The sequence below is a fragment of the Mustela nivalis genome, assembly GCF_964662115.1.
Source record: "Mustela nivalis genome assembly, chromosome: 7".
NCBI classification, from domain to species: Eukaryota; Metazoa; Chordata; class Mammalia; order Carnivora; family Mustelidae; genus Mustela; species Mustela nivalis.
The window spans coordinates 22,170,981-22,195,535 of NC_139026.1; the positions used below are offsets into that span (position 1 = coordinate 22,170,981).

Here is a 24,555-nt window from a genome sequence, read left to right on the forward strand (position 1 = left end):
AAAAAGATTAATTCCTGCTGATTCTGTCATAAATAATTGTTCTGAGGCATAAGTGAGATAGTCATCATGGTTCAGCTTATATTTTATATTAGATAAGCAAATATATAAATAATATAATGTAATAGAACATGAACATAAATTTATAATATCAATTTTAAGTATATGCATATAGAAAGGAATATAGAAATATAATTTCTATACTTTAATTTCTATATTTTATAAAATAATAATATTATTTTATTTATATAAATAAAATAATAATAATGGTAGATAAACTTTACTGAGAACAGACCATGTACCAGGTGCTGTATTTGCTATTCCAGGTTGGTGATTATGCTTCTCAAAAGAAAACACCTACTGTTTGTTGAAGACTCTTACTGGCTTAGCCCTGGGTAAGGTGATCTCTAGCATTCAAAAGACATTCTTGTAGACCACATATTATGAGCCAGGCGTCAGTCCGAGTGCTTGACATATGTGCATCAATTTAGTCACAAACTGAGAAGCCTTGTTATTGCCATTTTACAGATAAGAAAAGTGAGAGGCCCAGGAAGGTTCAGTAACATGCCCAATGTTACATCATAAGTACTGGAACTCTGATTAGAACTAGACATTGTGGGGGTGCCTGAGTGGCTCAGTGGATTAGGCCTGTGCCTTTGGCTCAGGTCATGATCTCGGAGTCCTGGGATTGAGCCCCACATCGGGCTCTCTGCTCGGCAGGGGACCTGCTTCCCCCACCCCATCTGCCTGCCTCTCTGCCTACTTGTGATCCCTGTCTGTCAAATGAATAAATACAATCTTTAAAAAAAAAAAAAAAGAACTAGACATTGTGGCTCTGAAATGGCTCTAAATCACAATTATAAACTTATTTATGATATGAAATATTTTTATAACACAATACTTAAATATTTGTAAAATGAATAACCAAAGCTTCCTTAGGACTTTGTGTCTTCTATGAAAGGCACCATCAGACCCAAAGAGAGAACTGCCTGGCCTCCCTTTCCCACTTTTCTCAGGAGGTCCCCTTCAGAATACTGAGCTTAGCTCTGGGTGATGTATTTTAAATGGCATGTGACATTTCCCCCTCCTTTCCTCCCTTCCTTGTCTCCCTTCTTCCTTCAAAAACATTTATGAAGCATGTGCTATGTTTCAGGCACCACGCTAAGCTCTGAGAGTTCAGTAGTAAACAAGACGGTATGGGCTTCGCCCTCAGAGAGAACTAATGTTTTACTGAGGAAGATAAGAAACATAATAAGTTGTGGGATGAACACGAGGCCTGGGGAGCTGCAGGGAGCTGCGGGAGTGGATGGCTGGGCATCGTAAGCATCAGAGAAGATGTCCTTGAGGAAGTGCCAGCAAAGCCAAGACTGGGAGCATGCACTGGCCAGATGACGGGGTTGTTCGGGAAGACCTAGCAGAGGGTGTTTCAGACACAGAAAACAGCATGGGCCCAGACCTGCCGTGAGCTAGAGTATAGCTTGTTGTAGTCACTGAAAGAAGTTTTCCATGCCTGGAGCTAGTATTTCTGGAGGGCGATTGGAGAGAGATGAGAAGAGAGAAGTCAAGAAAAAATCAGATTGTGAAGAGTTTATGTTAGAGAAGGCAAAGGGTTTGAACCTCATGCTCAGAGCCATTGAGAGGTATTGAGGGTTTCTGGCAGGCTACAGCATGGTGAGAGTAATGTTTTGGAAGAATAACTGGCTGTGGTCTAAAGCCCAAATGGAAGGGAACAAGGAGAGAGTCTGAGAGAGAGAGACCTGAGGAGGTGCTGGGGTCAGAGGTAGACAGGGGAGGACTAGGGGGTTAGGAGATGTCTAGGAGGCAGGACTTGACTGGTTGTATGTGAGTGTGACTAGATGACCCCAGGAAACTCTCTCCTAGAGAACTGAGAATAAATTCATTTGAAGAATTGAGCATCTTTGGTCGGAAGAGGTAAGCTGAAGAGAAGATGTGAGGTATTTTCAGGTATTTAGTATCGAATCTCTTTATTATCAAAACATTCTTGTTTTGATTAAATTTATTGTCTCCTGAAAAAATGGTCAGCTTTGTGCATGGAGTAAGAGGATGGTCAAGTTTCATTCTTCTATACATAGCTGTCCAATTTTCCCAGCACCGTTTATTGAAGAGACTGCTTTTTTCCCACTGGATAATTTTTTCTTGCTTTGTCAGAGATTATTTGACCATAGTGTTGAGGATCCATATCTGGGCTCTCTGCTCTGCTCCACTGGTCTGCAGGTGTGGTACATAAAGAATGAATCTCAGAACACTGAAAAAATAAAATAAAATTTTTTAAAAAGTGATCAGCTGAGAGGGCATCTATTACAATACTATGCTGACATGACAAGGCAAGCTCTATAAAGCTGCTTTGTAGAACTGTGAACTGTATTTCTCAGCCCAAAGATTCTCTACTGCAAACCTAGGGGTGAGAAAGAGGAGATGGGAAGGGCAGCTGAGCTCCAGCTGTCTGATGCCTCTGTCAGGCACCCCTGGGTGCAGAGTAAGTCCTTCCTGAGCTGACTTGCGGCACTTCCGGGGGTGGGATTACAGTTTCAAGGAGGCAGGAGATATGAGCCAGGCTTCAAGGAAGAGCTCCCTGGCCATTGTTTCTGAGAGGTGAATGCCTCACTCTTACATATGCTCAAGCAGATCTGTTCTACATCTGTCAGGCAAGGGGAGGGGAGGGTGCCTTCTGACGGCACATCACGTGATGTCTAGTGTGCTTTAGTGCAGTCTGTACTAAGGAAGTAATTCTAAGGAATTACACTCCCCTCCGCTGACAGGAAGCCGTCCATCTCTCATTTGCAGCTGCACCATCACAAGCCGGGGTGAGGAGCACAACATTATTACTCTAGGAGCCCAGAGTCTCTCCAAAGAGTATCACTGTTCTGTCACCCCAGACATTTGCCATCTTACAGCTTTATTACACCATGGCCTCTAGATATTGTCTTTGCTTCTCTAAACAAAATTGGAAAGAGAATTCACATTTTATCAAGTGAAAGCTACCTCACCACGTTCTTTCACAGAGATGTTTGCTTCATAATTCAATGCATGATTTCAGTTGGGGGGGATTAAGAAAGAGCCAGAGGAGAATTTTGTGTCAGCTCTGCCTCTAGCTTGACTACCTTACAATAAAGATGAGGAGAGTCAATCTGATGTTTGGGCTCAAAGAGAGCGTGAGTTATCTGTGTTGTTTACAATTCCTTTTGAGAGCACTTGCATGCTCTATAATGTGAACAAATGGCTGCTAAGGACCTTCCTAATGCTGTCAGATTCACTTTACTTATGTCCACGTTTTTGCACCTGGGTTTGCTAAGCAAATAGAAGGCTATCACCCCCATGTCACCTTTCTTCCTCAGGGTTATGCTTTTAAAAGCGTTCTCCACAGGAAATAAGTTTCATTAGGGCTTGGAAAACAAATTGGTGAGGTGACAGATTCTGTGGTTTGATGGAAGCTCAATTATAATTGTGTAACATAATATAGCAAGTGCAGATGAAATCCTATTAAGGGCTGGAAATCCAATATCTCATCTCTATGACTTTTAATTGATCTTTACACAGATTGTCATTGCAGTCAAATATCTGAGCTGGTTCTGGTACACATAAACAAATGTAAGCACATTAACTCTGTTAATAATTTTAACAAGTCATCTGTATTTCCCATTAGACCATCTCCAGTTTTGCCTTGGCATAATTAAAGATATCATCAGTGATAAGCCTAATTCGTTATTTAAAGCATGCATGTATTAAAGTCTTGCTTTTTTATCATTAACTATATCGTGATGTAATCTATGTAGCCATCATTCAAAAATTAGACTTTCTCTTTCTCTGAAGTAAATATAGATGCTGGGGGGGGCACCTGGGTGACTTAGTCATTAAGAGTCTGCCTTTGGCTCAGGTCATGGTCTTGGGATCCTGGGATCAAGCCCCACATCAGGCTCCCTGCTCAGCAGGAAGCCTGCTTCTCCCTCTCCCAATCCCCCTGCTCATATTCCCACTCTCGCTGTCTCTCTCTCTCTGCCAGATAAATAAATAAAATCTTAAAAAAAAATATGGATCGTGAGGGGCAGCGGGATGGGAGAAAGACTCCCAATCAGTGGTGTAGAAACCACCAAGGAGAGTGGAAAATCTAATTTCTAGTCTGGACTTCACCACTAAAATAGCCATGTGAGAGCTTTAACCTTTCTGATCCTATTTCCTCGCCTTTGGTGACAAAGATGTTGTCCTAGTTTTTTCTCTGAGCGCTAGTGTTCTCGTTTATGTGAAACAGACACGGACTCCCTGCTTTTCTAATCATGAACAGTTGGGTATAAAAACTGTGACCTTTATGTTCATTTTTGCTCAAGTTTCATAGAGCTGGACAATGGAAGGTCGTGTGTAGGGGGAGGCAGTCTGGGAAAGCATTTTCCTTGCTGATTGTTATATCTGCAACATCAAGTTCAGGGCCTGGTGCTTACTCAGTCAATATTTGTTGAATGAATGAATGAATGAATGAACTTATGCATTCTAGTCATTCTGCTTTCCCATGAAGATGGATTGGAAAGATTGCCTGGACATCCCCATTCAGTATCCCTTGCGATATTATCCTTTGGCTCGATGAACACATCTTGGTTACCTCTGAAAGTACACCTTTACTGACATGATCTGACACCAAATGCCTTCCCCTGGTCTTAATGAAATGGAAGTGAATCAGAACAAACCACTGCCTCCAGGACTGTTCCCCACTCTTGCCTATTAGTCAGAGCAGTGTGGAGATGCTCCCTTGTTAGTCAAAGGCAGGCGGAGACTTAATTTGTTAGTTTCCAGCTCACTCAAAGTGGGAACTATTTGCATGTGCTACAAATAATGACATTTGAGAATGTTCTTTGAGTGCTCAGAGAATATTAAAGTCTAAACCATGCTGTAAACAAAAACAACTTTTAATACCAGCTATGACTAATCCAGTGCTTTTGTTCATTAGGTAGAACAAACATTCTGATTTGCAATCAAATATCTACAATTACCGTGAAAGCTTGAGAAAAATCCTCCATGGCAGGAGATATTATCTCCACACACAGATAAGATTCATTCCTTGATAGACAATCTCCATGCCCAGGTGATCCCAGTAAACAGTCTTTTCAGGGTGATTTTTAGCAAATGAGTAGTGTATTGGGGGGATTTATCTGTTTAAGTTCATCACTTCCTGAAATCGTCTTTGCATATATTAGCATACACTCATTTCACTGATTCTTTGTTTCTTTTGATAGGGGGATACTCCTGCTCCTTATTTCATCTGATTTGCTTTTGAAGTGAAGAACCCTTTTCTTCTGTAGGTGTCTTTTGAAAATAAATGGAATTTCCTGTACATTAAAAAAAAAAAATAGAGATTCAATAACAAGACTTCATTAAGGCCAAAAGCCCCATGGAAAAATTATTAGTGCACTTCTCCCTGCATTAAAACACACACACACAGACACACAAACTTCATTAAGGCAGAAGCTCCGCAGAAAAATTATTAGTGTACTACCTCCTGTACTAAAGACTTCTAGGAAGAAGAGGGAGAGAAGCTGTTTGAGAATATTAGGGATTCCTGAAGTGAATGAGATCAACTCCAAGGTGATACCAGCCTCTCTCGGATTAGTGACCTTTTGGTTGGTTTTTCTTGTTTGCACAAGCAAAGACTTTCGACATATTCCCCAAGACCCTTAATTCCCCTCTGCTTGGCACATTACCAGCAACATAAAAAAGAGAGAAAGCGAGAAGCTCTCATTTTATCTTTGAGCTTCTTAAATATTTATGTTCTAATTTGTTATTGACTTCATGTGAAGTTTTATCAAAATATAGATGGAAAAGTTTAAAGATCGCTCCTAAGAGAGCACTTAATCCATTTAAAAATAAATTTCTAATGGCCAGATTTTCTGGGCTTAAAACATGAAGCTATGAAAGAAAGCAAAACCAAAGAGGCCCAGTTTATATGCTGACATTTGTAGACGAGGATAAAGAAACTTGGTAATGAAAATGCTAATCAAATATCATTGTGAATGCTCGATTTTTTTTCATTTTTCTAATATTTGATGGAAGCCTTTACTAGATTTCTATTTTAATTACTTTTCATTTGCAAAAATTGAAACCTAATTAAAAAACACCCTAGGGTAAACCCTTGGGGATGGGTCTTTGCTGCACTCCACCTCCAGTTTCTAGCTCACTTTTAGCATAGTCATGCTTCCTTAGACACTTAATATGTTAATTCTTTCAGAAATAGTTATATGTTAAATACAGAGACGGGGCAACATATATGAAAATGACTGAATTTCTAATGGTGAAATTTTGGAGAATATTTTTATCTGTGAGAGATAAACAGATCATATACACCCATGTTCTTTCAGATGCAGTCATACCGTTAGATGCTTGATGATGTATCCCTAGTCACTGCTGCCTTTTATGTTACAACTGACATTATTTAGCCTTCTAGTCTGAGACCTTGCTGACTTGTTTCCAACCAGAGTTCTTACAGCAGTGAGCTCCATGTCACAAAGAGGAAGAGCCTGAGCTGAGGAGATTGTTGAATAGTTATTTCAAAATTATAACCCACTGAGATTTACCTTACTGGCCAAAGTAGTATATATTTTGATTACTTTATAAAGGCTAGATATGCCTTTGTTTATTTTGATTGGTCAAAGATTTTCTTATTTGTTTAGATCAGAATTTCCCATATTTAGGCCTCAGATCAGGTCCAGTTCACAGAAAACTAGTATGGATTCTCAAAGCAAACCTAAATTTGAAAGGAGAAAGAAAGGAAGGAAGGAAAGAAGGGAAAGAGTGAAAGAGAGAAAGAGAAAGAAAGAGAACTCTGTGTCGTCCCAGATTTTTGTCTGGCCTCCCAAAAGTGGGATACAGCTTCCTCGGGTCGAAAACAAACATTTATGAGGTCTCACAGAGGCAGTGTCCACTCCTTCCAGATCCAGCAGGCCCAGGCTCAGAGCTAGATCTGCTTCAGTCAAAAAGACAGGCACTGGGGCACCTGGGTGGCTCAGTGGGTTAAAGCCTCTGCCTTCAGCTCAGGTCATGATCCCAGGGTCCTAGGATCAAGCCCCGCATCGGGCTCTCTGCTCGCAGGGAGTCTGCTTCCTCCCCTCTCTCTCTCTCTGCCTGCCTCTCTGCCTACTTATGATCTCTCTCTCTCTGTCAAATAAATAAAATCTTAAAAAAAAAAAAGACAGGCACTGCCCCTGTCCTGAAATTGGCCGACACTCAGACGCATAATCTTCTACCAGTTACATCTCTTTGACCTATGTACACATGGCAGAGTTTTCAACACAGTGCATGTGACAGCTTCCAGCTTGGAGGCTGTTGGGCGAGCAGAGCTTCTAGAGTTCTCCAACTCCCTTGTGAGAGATTTAATGATGGGGTGGTGATAATTATCTCCTGTGGAGAATGGAGATCACCAGTTATAATTTGCATGTCACCCAGGTCTGATACCCAAATTCTGGCCTAATTCCTTATTACTATACCAGGGCTGTTTTTCCTCTCAAGCATCATACATGTACAGTGTATTAATCAGGAAATGGAACCAACAGGAGATCTACATCTGCATCTCTACGTATCTGTATGTATATCTGTATTGGTATCTCTATTTATTTTAAGGTTTGGATCATGTAGTAATGGTGGCCCACAGTCTGCCATAAGCTGGAGGCCCAGGAAAGCTAGGGGTGTAGTTTGGAGTCTGGGAGCTGGGGAGCTGATGGAGTAGATTCCAGGCCAAGTTTGAAGGCATGTTGAGGGCAAGAGATCTGTGGACCAGCTCATATAGTCAGACAGAGAGAGGGAGAGTCTATCTAACTTCCTTCTGCTTTCTTGTTCTATCTGGGCCTTCAACAGATTGGGTGATGCCCATTCATGCTAAGGAGAGCCATCTGCTTTACTCAACCCAGCACCAATTCCAATGCTTATCTCTTCTTTAGATGCAAATTACCCCCCACATTCTGAAGCAGAGATGTAAACAGACACAATTCCTAATCATCTTCCCCATGTCTATTTTGTACCCTTCCCCCAAATATACACAAGTGCACAAGGTTTGGAGTATGCTGACTCTCTTTAATGTTCCCACACTTTTGTTTCCTTTATGCTTTCATTATGATGTATATTTGGGTTATTTGTGTGTGTGTGTGTGTGTGTGTGTGTGTGTGTGTGTGTGTGTGTGGTGGTGGTTTAGGGTGGGTGGGAGAGAATGGGTGGTTTAGGGAGCCTGAGCTAGATAACAAAAAAGGTTTTACTTTGTTTAGTAAAGAATATATCTGTTCTTTATTATACATATGTACACACACATAATCCATCTCTCTCTCTCTTTCTCATTTATTCATCCATTTATCTAATTTTTGTGTCCAGATAGTATCTATATTACTGACCATCCCCTAACTATAGTTTTATTTGGGAAACCCTAACTTAGATCTGACAAAAATACTTCTAGAAGTCACAAAATTCTGACTTTCCACCAGTCACCAGTGAGGCAAGAATCAGTTCTGATGATCTCATTCAGCTATCAAATGTTAATTTAGATCTTGTAAGATAGATGTGTTAGCTTTCTTAGTACCCATTTCAAACTCATTTCCATTGCCTCTTTCTACAGAAGTTGCAAGGCTAAATACTTATATAGACAAACCTGAAGCTATGGATGGCCATATAACACTGTTCTGGCCAATGAAACCCAAGCAGGAAATATTGCTTGAGATTTCAGAGAAGGTCTTTGCTTTCTTGATAAAATACATAGTACCATCTGCCTTTATTCTATATCCTGTCTTCCTTTATCTTGCCTGGAATAAAGATGTGATGTCTGGAGCTCTAGCAGCCACAACATGATCATGAAGTAAGACCAAGAGAATTAGCGACCATGGCCCTAATGTCTTTCACCTAATGAATCCACACAAGAAATTACCTCTCAGATTTCCCATATAAGCCCAAATAGTTGTGTTTTCTAAGACTCACAACCATATACAATTCCTGACTGATATAAGTAGACACGGGGATCATAGTGGAAAGAGGACAGGATGGTCTCTGGCCTATGATTTTGTGAGCAAGACAAGTCTATAGAAGTTGAGGTCATTAAGTAGTGTCTTCCATAGATATGCTTTGGAAGCTCAGGGCTCATTTCCTGCCTAAGAAATCTAGAGCACAGAGACCAATAAAACACATTTCTGGCTATTAATGCAGAATCAGTGGCAACTCCAGTGTTAATCCTGCAAGCTGGAAATAAATTATGCTATGTCTCCACCAGACTGAATCTTTACTAAAACAGCATTAATACCTATTTATATTTTTCTATCAATATTTCATAAATTTGAAGAGCAACAACTTGAAAGAATTCAGATGATTTTTTTCTCCTTGTGTGCTTTCAGAGCATCAATTATTGCTATGGGGCACCTTCAGCATTGCCTAAAGCTGCAGTAAATTCCCTAGTTCTAACTTTGAAGATTTTAGAAATGCTAATAGGAGAATGTGTATGAATTATTACTCTTGCTCTAACACAGTGATACTCTCCTGAAGAGTAAACAAAATCCTCGTTCAATTTAAGAATGGATGCTAATTTTTTTGGCTTCAGTTAGAGGAGGCGTGAGCGGAGGGTGGGAGGGATGTGTGAACTTAATTGTTTTAAATTCAGTGTCTCATTGAAGAATATAGATAGGTCAAAGAAGATTGTTAGTATAATATCTTTACATTTTTTTCTAAATATTTCACATTTTCTTACTCATATGATTCTTATGAATATATTGTTTGGCAGGTAGGTTAAATATAAATATTTCCATTTTGCAGCTGGGGAAATCAAGGCACATAGTATTTCTTCTTGATAGGCTTCTCAGTGTTCCAGGAAGACAAAACTCCCTATTCACAATTGGTATAAAAATGGTGATCTATTGGTTGCCTGGGTGGCTCAGTCAGTTAAGTGTCATGATCTTAGGGTCCTGGGATTGAGTCCCACATCAGGCTCCTTGCTCAGCGGAGAGCTTGCTTCTCCCTCTGCCTGCCATTCCTCCTGCTTGTGCTCTCTCTCTCTCTCTGACAAATAAATAAATAAAACCTTAGAAAAAATGGCGATCTATTGGTCATATCTGTTACTTTGTAGTCCTTCAGGCTTGGTAACTAAACACAAAACAAAACAAAACTTGACCAACTTCCACTTGTGAAAACAACAACCAAAGAATGGAAATATTTGTTAATCTATTTATATTTAATCTGAATTGAACCAGGAAGGTAAAGAGGGAATGAAGAAGGAAGAAAGGAGGGTCAGAAATAGCAGCTATTGAATATTTGTTGTAGTCTGGGAAGGTGTGAGAAATGTGATATATATCACCTCAGAGACTCTGGGTAAGAACCTCATGGGAGGTGCCTTATTCACACCTTCCAGGTGGAGAGGTAGGCTTGGAGAGGTTAATTACTTGTCCAAGGTCACACAGGTAGTATATCATGGAAGACTGATCATACTGAGGCATCTAACTTTAGGGTTTTTTAGTTTGTATCTCTCTAAGATTTTGTTTCTTTCATCTAAATCACCTAATTTATTGAATACAGTTGTTCATAGTATTCCCTTCTAATCCTTTAAATTTACCTAAGTTTGGTAGTAATGCTCCTTGTTTCATTTCTGTGTCAAGTGATATGAGTCTTCTCTCTTTTTTCTTGATGAGTCTGGTTAAATGATTGTCAATTTTGTTGATCTTTTCAAATAATCAACTTTTGGTTTTGTCAGTTTTCACTATTTTTTTATTCTCTATTTCTTTTATTTCTGTTCCAGTCTTTATTATTTCCTTTCTTCTACTTGCTTAAGATTTAGTTTGCTCTTCTTGTTTTCAGTGTCCTTGGGTAGAAGGTTAGATTATTGATTTGACATCTTTCTTTTTTCAAAGTATAGACATTTATTATAATTTCCTTCCAAATACTGCTGTAGTACACATTTTCCTCCAAGTACGGGTTTAATTGTATCCTGTAAATTTTGCTATATTCTTTTTGTTTTGTTTTCATCATCTCAAAGTATTTTCTAATTTTGCTTGCAATTTCTTCTTTGACCTGTTGGTAACTTAGATGTGTCTTGTTTCATTTCTACATATTTGTGAATTTCTCAAATTTTTTTCTGTTATTGAGTTCTAACTTCATCCCATTGTGGTTTGAGAATAGTCTTGGTATACTTTCAATCTTTTTATTTTTAATGAGTTTTTTTTCCTTTAATGATCTAGCACATGGTCTGTACTTGTGAATGGTCCGTGTGTGCTTCAGAAGAATGTGTATTTTCCTTTTGTTGGGTGGAATGTTCTATTGTTGTTAGGTCTAGTTGATTTATAGTGTCATGAATTTTTCTATAGATTTGTTGATCTTCTGCCTGATTGTTGTATCCACTAATGAAAAAGCAATATAGAAGATTACAATCAGTATAATTGAATTGCCTATTTCTCCCTTCAGTCAGTCACTTTTTGCTTGTTTATTTTGGAGACATTCTTGTTAGGTGCATATATGTTTATAAGTGCTATATCTTACTGGCGGATAGATCCATTTATTATTATAAAGTGATTACCCTTATCTCTAGTACCATATTTTTGTTTTAAAGTCAGTTTTGTCTGGTGTTAGTATACTCATTCTAGCTCTCTTATGGTTGCTGTTTTCATGATACAACTCCCTTTGAAATGAGCTAGAGTGTGAGGTGATGGAGTGGGTCATAGCTCAAATGCCACTGAGTCTTGGTGTTCTTATCCAGACTGATTAGATTTTCTTGAGTGAATGTTTTTGCATTTGTTATATGCCACTAGGACAATTTACAGAGACCTTAAATCATTTAAAAAATAAACTTCACCTGTTATGGTTCTGTTGGGGAGCTGACCCATGGAGGTCTTCATACTACTATTGTTAGGAGTTCTTTTCAAACTTGATTTTAATCTCATCTCCTTCTTACCATCCCAGTCACACCTTTCCTTTCAGATTCAACTGGAATTTAAAAGACCTGAAGTGAGGAAAAATTTGGAATCTGCTTTTTCATGCCTCTTCCCATTTCTTTTTCTAGGCCTGGGAGAAAGGATTAAGGAAGTGGATGAATGTATATTTATCTTTTTAATGTAACTGTGTGGTTATATTATTAACTTTTAATAAGTTCTTTCAATTTCCTAACTGAAGCAAATGGTCATTTTGTGCCCTCCATGTAGCAGTATCCAATCCTTGTTTTTTCACTGGGTGTGTATGTGTGTATGAATTTTGTGGAGGAGTCCACAGAACCTCCCTCCTGCATGCTCATCTGAAATAGTAGACTAATATCTCATGGGTTAGTGCTCTTTCATCTGTACTCCAGAAGGTCTCCAAATTGGTCTCAGGAGATCATGCACTCTATGCAGCAGAGGGATGGGGATCTTTCCAGGACTGAGTAGAATACAAATGCCCTGTTTCCAAGGATCCTCCCTTTTGGTGGGGCCTCATTATTGGCTTTTTGATAGGGGTCCCAAAGTTTTAAGCAGAACTTGGTTTTCTAGAATCTAGAAGATTTTAATGGTGCAGAATTAAATCAAGTCTAATTCTTAAAATCAGTAACAAAGAAAAGATAGGTATGTTATAATATAAATGATGACTTTAGTATCAATTTAACAAAGATGAAAATTATATTTTCATTATTGAAATGTTACTTAACCATTCAAGTATAACTCTCAGATTTGCTATAATATATAAACTATCTTATCTTCCCTTACTTGGGGGAGGGTCAGCCTTTTTGTTCTATTCAAGCTTTCAACTGATTAGATGAGGACTGCTCACATTAGAGAGGGCAATCTACTTCACTCCATCTACTGATTTAAATGTTACTCTCATCCAAAAACAAACCCACAAAGACACCCAGCACAATATTTGATCAAATAGCTAGGTGCTTTGTGGCCCAGTCAAGTTAATACATGAAATTAACCATCACACTCCCTCCTTCCCTTCTTCCCCCATCTTCTGGGCTGTAGTTACCCAGAGCTGAGCTTCTGTTGCACTGAGCTGGGTGTAGAGTGAATGAGCAGGTTGTAGCTCAAATGCTATGGATTCTTGCCGCTTTTACCAAAATTTATTAAAATTTTCTTTCTTTCTTTCTTTTAAAGATTCATTTATTTATTTGAGAGAGAGAGCCAGGGGAGGGGAAGAAGCAGAGGGAGAGAGAGAATTTTAAGCAGACTCTCCACTGAGAACAGAGCCCAACATTGGGCTCAATGGGGCTTGATCTCAAAACCCCGAGATCCTGACCTGAGCTGAAATCAAGATCTGGACACTTAACCAACTGAGCCACCAGACGCCCCCCCAAAATTAAATTTTTCTTGAATAAATGTTTCCCAATTTACTATAAGCCATTAGGAAAACTTCAATTCATTGGGTAAAATGAAACTCATTCTCCCCACTCCTTCTTTCATTTCCTCCCTTCTTGCCCGAATTCCTTCTTTTCCCCACTCACTTCTTTCTTCTTATCGTCCTTCTTTTCTTTTTTTCTTCCAACACACATTTATTAGAGCCTCTCCTCCTACCTATCATAGTCATATTAAGAAGAAAGTAATTTATACAATGATCCTTGTTTATCAAACTCTTTGGGGAAATAACTTGCAAAGACTGGAGATCTAAGAACTCTGAATGTAGGAACTGAATGTTAGCCCTTCTATTCCCAGGGGGGAGTGTGGCTTGGGAAAGAGGTTAACAATGCAAAGGGTCAGACAAGGTTTGTCTGTTTATAATGGAAGGTTTACCTCAAAAGTCATCTGTATTCTGTGACTTAGAGGAAAATACTTCACCAGAAATTATGCATTTATTGGTTTCAGTATTCTGGATTTGGTCTTGATTTCAAGACTTTAATTATTTTTAATTAATATACACGACTTACACTGTTGCCTTTTCTTTTTAATGGATTTAAATATTGGCCTAAACCATAATCAAAAATCTAGTGATATAGTTATTGTCCTCTGCAAAAAGTGGGGTTTTGTTTTTTATCATAACTTTATTGAGTATTTTTATGCTTAGATGTAAATGAAATTTAATTTTAGAGATATTTACATTATATGTCTTAAAGTGGTATTTTGTTTAGATTTTCCCTAAATTATTTGTGCTGCTACATCAGAAAATTGAATAATGATTTCATAATTTTCTTTATTAAAAATAGCTGAAGCAGTTGTTTTGAAGCTAGTGGTATATGAACCATCTCTAATTCAACATGTTAATCATGGATGCTTGGGGGCAATATTTTGGAATCAAAGTATTAAGAATAATTATTATCTCCTCAAACAATACGCATTTATTTTGTGTGTGTGCATGTGTATTTTTGTTCAACTTAAAAATGGAGATTAAATGTTGCTTATGTCCAAGGACCTGTACCAGAGACACAAAGTCCTCCATCAATTTTCAGACTCCTTGGAGAGTGCGGGACATAAAACTGAGATGGTAGGATGTCTAAAAAATTTCCTTCTGAGGTTGGAGAAGAGAGTAGCAATTTGTTTGAGGGTCCAGAAAATGCACAGGGGAGGTGATTTTGAACTTTGTAACATATACACTTTAAGTTGAAATTAATTGCTTCTACTTTCATATTCTTTGCTCCTTCATTATTGTATTATTTTCATTCAACTTTAGCGTACTTCATTACTGGTATCTGTTTATCTGACTAGTTTTAAAGCTTCTTGAGGACAGGGACCATGTCATAATCATATTTGCTCCAAATACTTGCTATTCCTTTGTATCCTTTCATTGAATTGCCATGGTAGTGGCTAAGCAAATGTTTGTCTAATTAAATTTGGCATTATTATGAAGAGAAAATTATGCAGAAGCTCAGAGCTCTAGTCTATATTAGTCAAAATACCTTTGATAAGAGGGTTTAAGATTAGCAGATAAATACTATGGAAGTGACTTATACTTTCCTCTGAAAAGCAATCAGGGCCCAAATAGACATGAGGTCAGAAGCTGTAAAAATATTTTTGAGAATAAAGGGGGATATGGCAGGATATACTTGTTTACAGACACACAGGAGAGAAAAGGTAAGTGGTGCTTGTTACAATTATATAATGACTGGAGGTCTTAATTTGTACCTATGAGTATAGATGTATTTTAGCTTTTGCTGAGGAGATTAACTGTAGTGCCTACCAACTACGCAAGACTGTTGTATAAGATATGAAGAGCTAGGAGCACATGGGTGGCTCAGTGGGTTAAAGCCTCTGCTTTCGGCTCAGGTCATGATCCTACGGTCCTGGGATTGAGCCCTGCATCAGGCTTTCTGCTCAGTGGGGAGCCTGCTTCCTCTTCTCTCTCTGCCTGCCTCTCTGCCTACTTGTGATCTGTCAAATAAATAAATAAAAATCTTAAAAAAAAAAAAAGATATGAAGAGATAAAGAAGACTTTGTTTCTGCCCTCAAGCAGCTTTTCAAAATGTAGTTTCAACAGAAACATTATCAGCATTGTTTCTCTTGCTTCTGCTTTCCCTATTTTTTATAACTAGGGCTGTTGATTCTCTCCACCCAGCACCAGCTATTTCCTGATTCTAAAGCTAACCTTTTTTTTAAGATTTTATTTATTTATTTGACAGAGAGAGACACAGCAAGAGAAAGAACACAGCAGGGGGAGTGGCGGGAAGCCTGATGCAAGGGCCCAGTCCCAGGACCCTGGGATCATGACCAGAACCAAAAGCTGATGCTCAAATGATGAGCCCCCAGGGACCCCCTAAAGCTAATCTTGAGTGAAAAAGACATATAGCCTCATTTTCACTATTTAGGAGGACTTGAAAATGAGTCCTACTCTGGATCTGGGATCCAGGACTCAGCCCAGCCATGGGTGTTGGGCTCCATTTTTTCCTTGAATCTTGTCCTTAACAGTTAGACTCAGGCTAACCACTATTTTGTTATCACATGGTTAGATTATATATTATTTGCTATTCTCTCTTTTACCTGGTCTGGTACCTTTGTTCCCTCAAGCTTCTCTCTTAGCCACAAGAGTGTCAGCAATATATCTCTCTGCCTATTTCCACTGACTGGCCCCAAATACCAGCCTGTTTGGGTCCTTCGAGTCTCTTTCTATGAGGGCTGGACACCATCCTGGAACAATAGACTGCAGGCCCCAACTCTGTAGGAAATGGGAAAATCTCCTGGGACTGCCATTACTGATTACTGTCCTTTTCATTTCCTGAGACTCTCTGCTCTCCTTCTTTTGGAACTGGCCATTTCGGCACACTCTATCTGTAAGACCTGACTACCCAGGAGTAATGGTTTCCTGAATTGTGCCATGTTTGCTGTACCCCTGGATTCTAAGCCTTAGATGATCCAGCTCCCTTTCTCTGGGCCAGTCTTGATTGCTGGACCAGGGTCTGTGCTATTCCCACCTCCATTGTTACTTTACCTGGTTTCTCTCCTCTTCCTTCTAGTTCCACGTTTCTGAGAATCCTTCATACTTCAAGTTCAAGTTGGGTAGGTATTGCTAAATTGATCTTCTTGTATTAAGATGCTTCTAATTTAGGTAGAATAATTTTTCCTAGCAGATATGGATGGATACAGCTGTACACACACACACACACACACACACACACACATATATATTTCTTAGCAGATATGGAGATAACAAATAAATGAATGAATATATATATATACACACATATGCAAATGCACACATTTATCCATAATTCATCCTTTTTAAATATTAACTTTGTGTCCAAGTGTTGATATTTCTTTTCATCCATCCATTCCTCCAACAGATATTTAGCAAGAAACTTCTGAATTTAAGCCATCTGTCTCAAATGATTATTGGTAAATTCAACCCATGCAGACACTCTGAAGATAAAATTCTACTAGCTTTAGAATTTCTAAGATGACCACATGAATTCTTTAACTTTTGTGCCATATAATTATGAGTGATAAATGCTATACCATGAATTTAACTTTAAGGTGAAGTGTATTTTAATTTCAAGTAATAAAAATAGGATCTCAACTCTATTGTATGGGATTTTAAAGCTGTTATATATAAGATACTTTCCATATTTTATGAGGTAGGTTTTATCATTATCCACAGTTTAAGATAGGAAATAAAAAATGGAAGCTCAGAGAAAATTAAGTAACTTGCCCAAAGTCAATTATCAGAAAGCACTAGAAAGAGATGGTATACTTCAGAATTTCTAGGTCTATGTCCAGGTTCTTACCGTATCACCTCTTTAATATTTAATACAGAATAAAAACAACAGTTGAATTTTTACAGTCTGATCCTATTAGAATATCTTATTATATTTTCTTTAAAATGGTTCCATTTTTATTCTTCTTGATAAGCCTCATTACACAGAAACATTACACGGTCATATCCAACTCCCACCAAGCCCCGAGCATTTGTCTAGCATTTAAATGGTTAGGATACAGCTAGAGAAGGGGGTTTGATCAGAAAAGGGAAAATGCATGGCTTCCCTTCTGCTCAGGAACTTCACTTATGATCCAGGATCGTAGCCCTTCATTTAAATTTTAAAGCTTCGAAGTTCTACCAAATTCTAACAGTTTCCCAGCCCATGGCAGAAAGAGAGGATATGAAGGCAAAAAACTGCCAGAAATAATAGCTGCTGTGTTTTGATGAGAGAAGGGGTGGGGAAAACTACAAAAGTGGGCAAAGGGACTAAGAAAACTAGGAAACTTAAAGACCCTTTATTGTGAGACACTAGACACACCCACCTTAATAAGGCACTGTATGATAATTGCCTATTAACAACCACTTTGAAGGTTGCTGGGATGTAGGGACACACAGTGATTTTGGGAACCACGTAAAAGATTAAAATATATTATAATTCTTTCTCTTGGAAGGCAAGAAAGTTTATACAACATATGAAAGTGCTGAAATCCAAAATGGTTTTAGGACTTTAAAGAATAAACTTCCATTTTCTGAAAAATTGCACCCCTTTGGAATATGTATCCCACAGCTACTCCATTTTTAAAAAAAAAAAAATTTTTTTTTTCGGTGTTCCAAAATTTATTGCTTAGGCACCACACCCAGTACTCCGTGCAATACCTGCTACTTCTTGGCCTCTCTGTGACCTTAGGAAAGTCATTCAACTTCTCAGAGACTGTTCCCTCCTCCATAAAATGAGGCTAATAATAATAACAATGGGTTAGTTGTGAGGATTAAATTAGATCAAGGGCTAACACAGCTCCCAACATATGGTAAGTCCCTAAAAAAGAGTTTGCAATTGTTTTGTAGGTTCTCTCCATTTGCATTTTGCATTTACTTGGATCCATGGATTTAGGTTTTTGCATTTTAGAGCTTAAGAAAATTCATCTGCAGAGATGTGTTTATTAGAGTTCGCTTGCAGTATCTTGAGATCCATCTTTGCCTGAGTTTCTCATTACTTTTTACAATTACAGGAGACTCAATTATATTTCTCATCTTTTTTTCTTTTTGTTGCCCAATCACTCCATAGGAACCACATGGCAGCCATTATCTAGTTTAAAGAACAGTAGATCAGCCTCTGGAGACCCAGATTTCTTTCTGTCTCTGCCTATAACTCACTGTGTGAACTCAGGTAAGCAGCTTAACTTCTCTGGGCTTTCTGAGTCTGAATTTCTCACTGATATTCCTATTGCCTTCTCTTACAGCATTTTCTATCAGTCTTTGGAACTATTTAAATGCTTTCTTTGAATAAATTTAAATATATGCATAGTACATTGCTTAAGTACACGGACTCTGGGGTCAGTCTGACTAGCTCCCGCACATACTAGCACTAGGAAGGTACACAAATTACCTAACTTGCCTGTACTTAGCTCTACTTATTTGAGAAATGGGGATAAAAGGATCTACTTTGTATAGTTATTAGGAGGATTAAAAAATGGCTAACACACCTGCAGCATTTGAAATCATGCCTAGCACAGGGTATAAGCCCCATAAGGGATATGGAGATGAATACCTTTTTTTTTTTTTAAAGATTTTATTTATTTATTTGACAGAGATCACAAGTAGGCAGAGAGGGAGGCAGAGAGAGAGGAGGAAGCAGGCTCCCCGCTGAGCAGAGAGTCCAATGTGGGGCTCGATCCCAGAACCCTGAGATCATGACCTGAGCTGAAGGCAGAGGCTTAACCCACTGAGCCACCCAGGCGCCCCAGATGAATACCTTTTTAAAGAGACTACAGTTTACTGGAGGAGATTAAGACATACACCAAATAACAAGGAAGAGTATGATACATATTCCATAGAGAAGAAATTTTAGAACCTGATGGACCACAGAGGAAGGAATGATTAATTCCTAATGAAAGGACCAAGGAGGGTCTCATGAATTAGGTCAATATCATCCAGGGCAGGAGGAGTGAGCTGGCTATCAAGGGAAGGGTTTCTTGATAGAAGAAGTAAAAAGAGGCAGGGTGAAAAAAAATTCAGAAAGTACCTGATGTGCAGCTCTTTTTAGCTGCAGTGTTGATGCTGAGTGAGGGTGTGTACTGAGAGTTGAAGTTAAGAAAGGGACCTGGGATGAGATCAGTGAGGAGTTTAGGAGTAGGCGGTTGACGCTACCAGTATTAAGAAGCACTGAAGGTCACTGGAGCTGATATCATGCCACTTGTGAGCTAGGAAAGTCTCAGGTGGTTCCGTCAAGGTGAAGGTAGTGGAAAGAGAAACTAGAGTCAGGGAGAACATTTAAGGGCCACAGGAACAGTCTAGTGAGAGATTGTAAGGGTCTAAATTGGGGAAGTGGTTGTTGGGGTAAAGAGAAGGGCTAGAATTGAGAGCTGGGAAGGTAGGTGCTATCTTATAAACTCTCCTACCTGCCCATCCTTTCTTTTTACTCTCCACTCTAGTTCTTTCTGCCTATCCTCCCTGCTCCTCTGGCATTCTCTCTATGGTGATCTACCTGTGCTCAGTGGCCCACATGTATCTAGTCATAGAAGGGTTCAAATGGCAAGCCCTCAGTGAACTAAGAAGCCAGGAGCTTGTATTCCCACATATTTAAGGGAGAGGATGTTTGAGCAGAAAACAACCACACAACAAATAGCTTTTGTTTATGTGGGGAGAGGTTTCCAAGCAATAATTAATCTGAAAGACTTCCTTTACTTGCAGGAATCCAACGACTGAAAGGTGCATTTAAATCTCTTCATTATATATCTGCCATGGATAGTGCATAGCAGGAGTTGTGTGTGTGGCGGGGGTAGATTTCATAATACAGCATTTGTGGTGTGGAGAACACTCTCATCATTGTCTGGGTTTGTGTCATAGCAAATAGGAAAGGGACCATTTAGATCGAAAGAAATAACTATTATAGACAGTACCTATGTGTTGCAGGGTAGACGTTCTCTCTACTTGAAAGAATGCCTTATAAGCAATTGAAGGTCATTAATTAGTTATACCTGGTTGGATAAAAGAAGGTGAAATTCAGGAATCTGTGCAAAATACAAATCAGAAACCAGTCAGTGAATACTGCAACAGAATAACAAAAGGAGATCAGAACCAGGTAGAAACAAAGTTAATAATTTTAGATTGACAATGGTGCCCTGGTGAAAAGAGACTGTTAATGTATCCCAGAACCACAGTGTCGCAATTATTCTCCACTGACATATGTGAGTATGCACATGTGCATCTACGTATCTATGTATCTATGTATCTAATCTATCTATATTTGCATAGGTGTAGATACATCATATAACACATAATTTATATAAGTAAAAGATAATTCATTCATTCAACAAGTGTTTGCTGAACACTTACTGTGTGCCAGACATTCTCCTAGGTACTACAGATAAAACATCCAACAAAAACAGACCATATCCTAAAGAGCTTATATTTAGTAGGGGAGACAGACAAGAAATACCCATGAAGTCAGGTGACGATAGGTACTAAGAATAAAAAAGAGAACACATTAAGTGGCGAATGAGAGGTAGAGGGAAGGCTGTGTTTTGTTTATTATGTTAGGACGGCCTCCTTAGTAAGGCAAATATTTGAGGGGAGACTTGCAGAGACCTGGGAAAGAAAAGTAGTCCAGTCAGAGGGGATAGGAAGTGATGAGCTCTGAGGAGATGTCTTGGTGTTATTGAGGAACAACAATGAGGCAGGGTAGTGGGAGGACAGGGAGGGAGAAGGGAATGGTAGATGCGGTCAGTAGAGTGGCTAGGTCTTTCATGACCTCCAAGAGCATAGTAAAGACTTTGGATTTTACTCTGAGTGAGCTGGGAGGCTTCTAGAGGCTTATTATAATGCTAATCACATAGGGTTAATTTTACTACCTCCATCTAGTACTTTATGATTCCATTTTTGCATCTATACATTTCTAAAATTAGGCAGGTCACCATCTAGCCCTCTTTTGTCCTGCTGGCTTCTTTCTCATCCATAGTGCTTCAGCAAAGGCAGCTCTGGATTCTGTTCTGGTGCCTGCCATTGAATCCTTGGATAGTTTCAGTAAGTTACCCTTCTTATTCGGTTCTCCTATCAAAAAAATAAAAAAATAAAATAAAATAAAATAAAATAAAATAAAATAAAATCAGAATACTTTCACCAAACTCATGTTATTAAAGATTTAACAAGAAAAAAAGAAGAAAAAGGTCACAACTCATATTCCTCATCTTTACACAATCGCCAAAGGGCTTAGTATGCAGTAGGCACACAATAAAGACTTGCAGCATTGAATTAGAAAGTTAAATAAGGGGATTTGTAAAATGCTCTCTAAGTTTCTTTAGCACTATTTTACTCATTGAGCTCAAAAGATACTCTTTCTGGGGGTGTATGACTGTCATTATCCAGAAAGTTGAGTTATTTTTGTTTTCATAATGCTTCTCTAAGACTATTAAAGAGCTTATTTTACTTCTTAAATTAGAGAGTGAAAATGGTTCATTTTACTTAGATTTGTACTTTGCATGATGCTAAGATAGCATATATTTAATTATCCATTCTACAAAATTTTGCTAACAATTTAAGAACAATTTTAAAGCTTTGCAGAATGTTCTGTATGATATTTGTGTGTGTGTGTGTGTGTGTGTGTTTGTGTGTGTGTACTTTGAGTCTAGCTTTTGTAGTAGATGTGTACAAAAATGGTCAGAAATTCTTTTTCTTCCTATATGTATGTCCCTTTGATACATCTTTGCACTTCCCATTAAGAGCTGGTATCTATTTCTTTGTATCTTGAATCTGAACTTGGCTGTGTGACTTGCTTTGCCAACAAAGCATTAGCACATGTGATACAAGTAAAGCCTGGGAAGTTCTATGCGCAAGACCCTTCCTTGCTGCTTTTGGGAACCCTGTGGCCACTGGGATGTCAAGAAACTAAGGCTTACCTGCTGGATGATGAGTCACATATGGCCAGTTGCCTCCTTTGCCTTTGCCAACAGCCAGCCACTACAAGACATGCCAGTGATGCTCTTGTCAGCTCACTGACACATGACTGAGCCTGATCAACAACAGACAGATCAGAAGTAAATCATCCCAGCTGAGCCAAATCCAAATTGCTAACCCACTGAAACTATGTTTGGGGCAGAAAAACCTAACCGATAGAGCTCATGTCCCTATTAATTGTTTATATTTTTGTGAAATGTATTTTCTCTTTGTTTCCTTTTCCTCCAAAACTCACTGTGGTAGAGACAACTGGTCCCCCAACATCCACCCTTTTCTCTTGTTTTGTGAGTAGACCTTTCCCCTTCCCCCACCTACCCACATTTGAGTTTTATATGGGCTTACCGGCTGTCCAGTTTGAGACTAATTTCCCTGCCTTTTCTTGCAGCTAAGGTGTGGTCATGTGGCAAAATTATGGGCAATGTGACACAAATGGAAGAAACGTGTGCTAAGAAAGCTGCTTGCCGTCCGCTGCCCTCCTACCCACTCATTTTTCCCTCCGGACTGGGATGTGGGGTAGTCTCAGACCAAGAGATGGAAGCCACAGGTTAAAGAGGGCAGAGGTAACCCACTAGCTTTGGTCCTAGGATGACTTTGCAGATCATGCCTCCTTACCTGTCCTGAACCACTGGTCTGTTACGGGGAGAGAAAAAGAAACTATCTTCTTAAGTATGCCACTATATTTTTAGGTCTCTTCATTATAGCAACTTGACTTTTACCCTAACTCATATATAACAAATACTCAACAGACACAAACACGTAAACATACGCTGCCTACCATTTAGGACTCAGGAGCTCAGTTAGTGTTAGAATCATACACTTATTCAATAACAGTTACTGATTTCCTATTGTGTGTTAGGCACAGAGTTGCATACATAATGGCCTTTGGGAAGAGGCAGGAGCTGATGAATAAGCAGGGATAGAAAAATATAACAAAAAAAAAGGAATTAAAGGTGACGAGTACTGGAACAGGGGACTCTGTCAGGGGTGGTATCCAGAGAAAATGAAAGGATTTGGACAACTTTTAAAAGTTTGCTGTGGTAGGATGAAACACACATCATGAAATGAAGCAACCATTCAATGCACCTGTACAATTACTTTCACAGACTTTGGAGGCCTCCTCTCACTTTTTTCTGGGTCACTGACCTTGAGCTGGGGTGGGAGTAGGGGGTGGCCACTGGCTTACTGTTTTCTCACTTCAGACTTCCAACACTGTCTTTTCAAAGGGTTTTGTGTGTTGGGTATAGGGGTGGCAGTAGGGATGGAGGTTAGGTTTAGAGGATTACTGACAATCCTGTAATAACTTTCGAAATAGCTTTTCAGATCAATTCCCATTCATTTCCCACTTTACAGAGAAAAGAGGACCAGGGAAGGATCAACAGTTATGAGAAAAACGAAGAGGAAAAAACTCTGCTCACCACACCTGGAAATGGAAGATATCTCTTTGTTCCTGTGTCCCATTCCCCACCCCCACCACCATATCCTGTGGCTTATTTGTGTTTTCCTTCTATCATCCACAACGGCTTTTTAATTTTATATTGTGAGTAACCTAGGAAGAAGGCACTAAGTGAGAAATCACTGCAGAAGTTCAAGAAGAGAACACATAATAATGTCTTGGATGTTAACTAAGAGATGCTAAGCCTGAAAAAGAATCTTGTCAAATTAGGTAGTCATGTCTACTTTATCTCATTGCACTAAATTTCCTGTCATGCTCATTTGCAATAGTGGTATTTTTTTCTCTTGAGTCATAATGGCCTTACTTTTTTTTTATGAATGCCTTGCCCATATGTGCCCTATGGTTTCAGAATACCTTTCATTTTCAAGTCGTAGGGGGTATGCCTTTATGCAGATCATTTATCCTCTGTAAGCCTCAGTATTCTCCTTTGTAAAATGACTGGATAATCTATGAAATCTCCTTTGAGTCCCAAATTCAACAATTTGAGTTCCCTTATAAACATATTGATTAAAGTCTGGTGACAACTGTAGCTACAATGACAACAGAATGACGAAGCATATTAACATTAGTGTTAATGCAATAATCAGCTGTGTTTTATTCCATATGGCAATTTATTTCAACAATTAAGCCTGACTCCATCTGTTTTGGCATACACATTTTTTTTTTTTTTCAAATGGGTTCCTGAACTACATCTTTGGAAATAATTTTATGTTTTTCAAATATTGCTACCATCAATATACGATGACTGTGTGGAATCTTTCTGATGAAAAAAAAATCATGGATGCCAAAGCCCATCTCATTTGACAGAGGGATTGTTTTGCTGTTTGACCTTA

The 24,555-nt window shown here is 38.8% G+C and overlaps 1 long non-coding RNA gene across 1 annotated transcript in view; it reads left to right on the forward strand.

The window, feature by feature from the left end:
• Positions 1-23,976, forward strand: part of LOC309868964 — a 352,849-nt gene extending 328,873 nt beyond the window's left edge. Inside the window, exons 4-7 of the long non-coding RNA XR_014313907.1 lie at positions 16,358-16,400; positions 18,383-18,484; positions 22,655-22,813; positions 23,620-23,976. This is a non-coding gene — a long non-coding RNA (uncharacterized lncRNA). The remainder of the gene's footprint in view (positions 1-16,357; positions 16,401-18,382; positions 18,485-22,654; positions 22,814-23,619) is intronic.
• Positions 23,977-24,555: the final 579 nt, after the last annotated feature.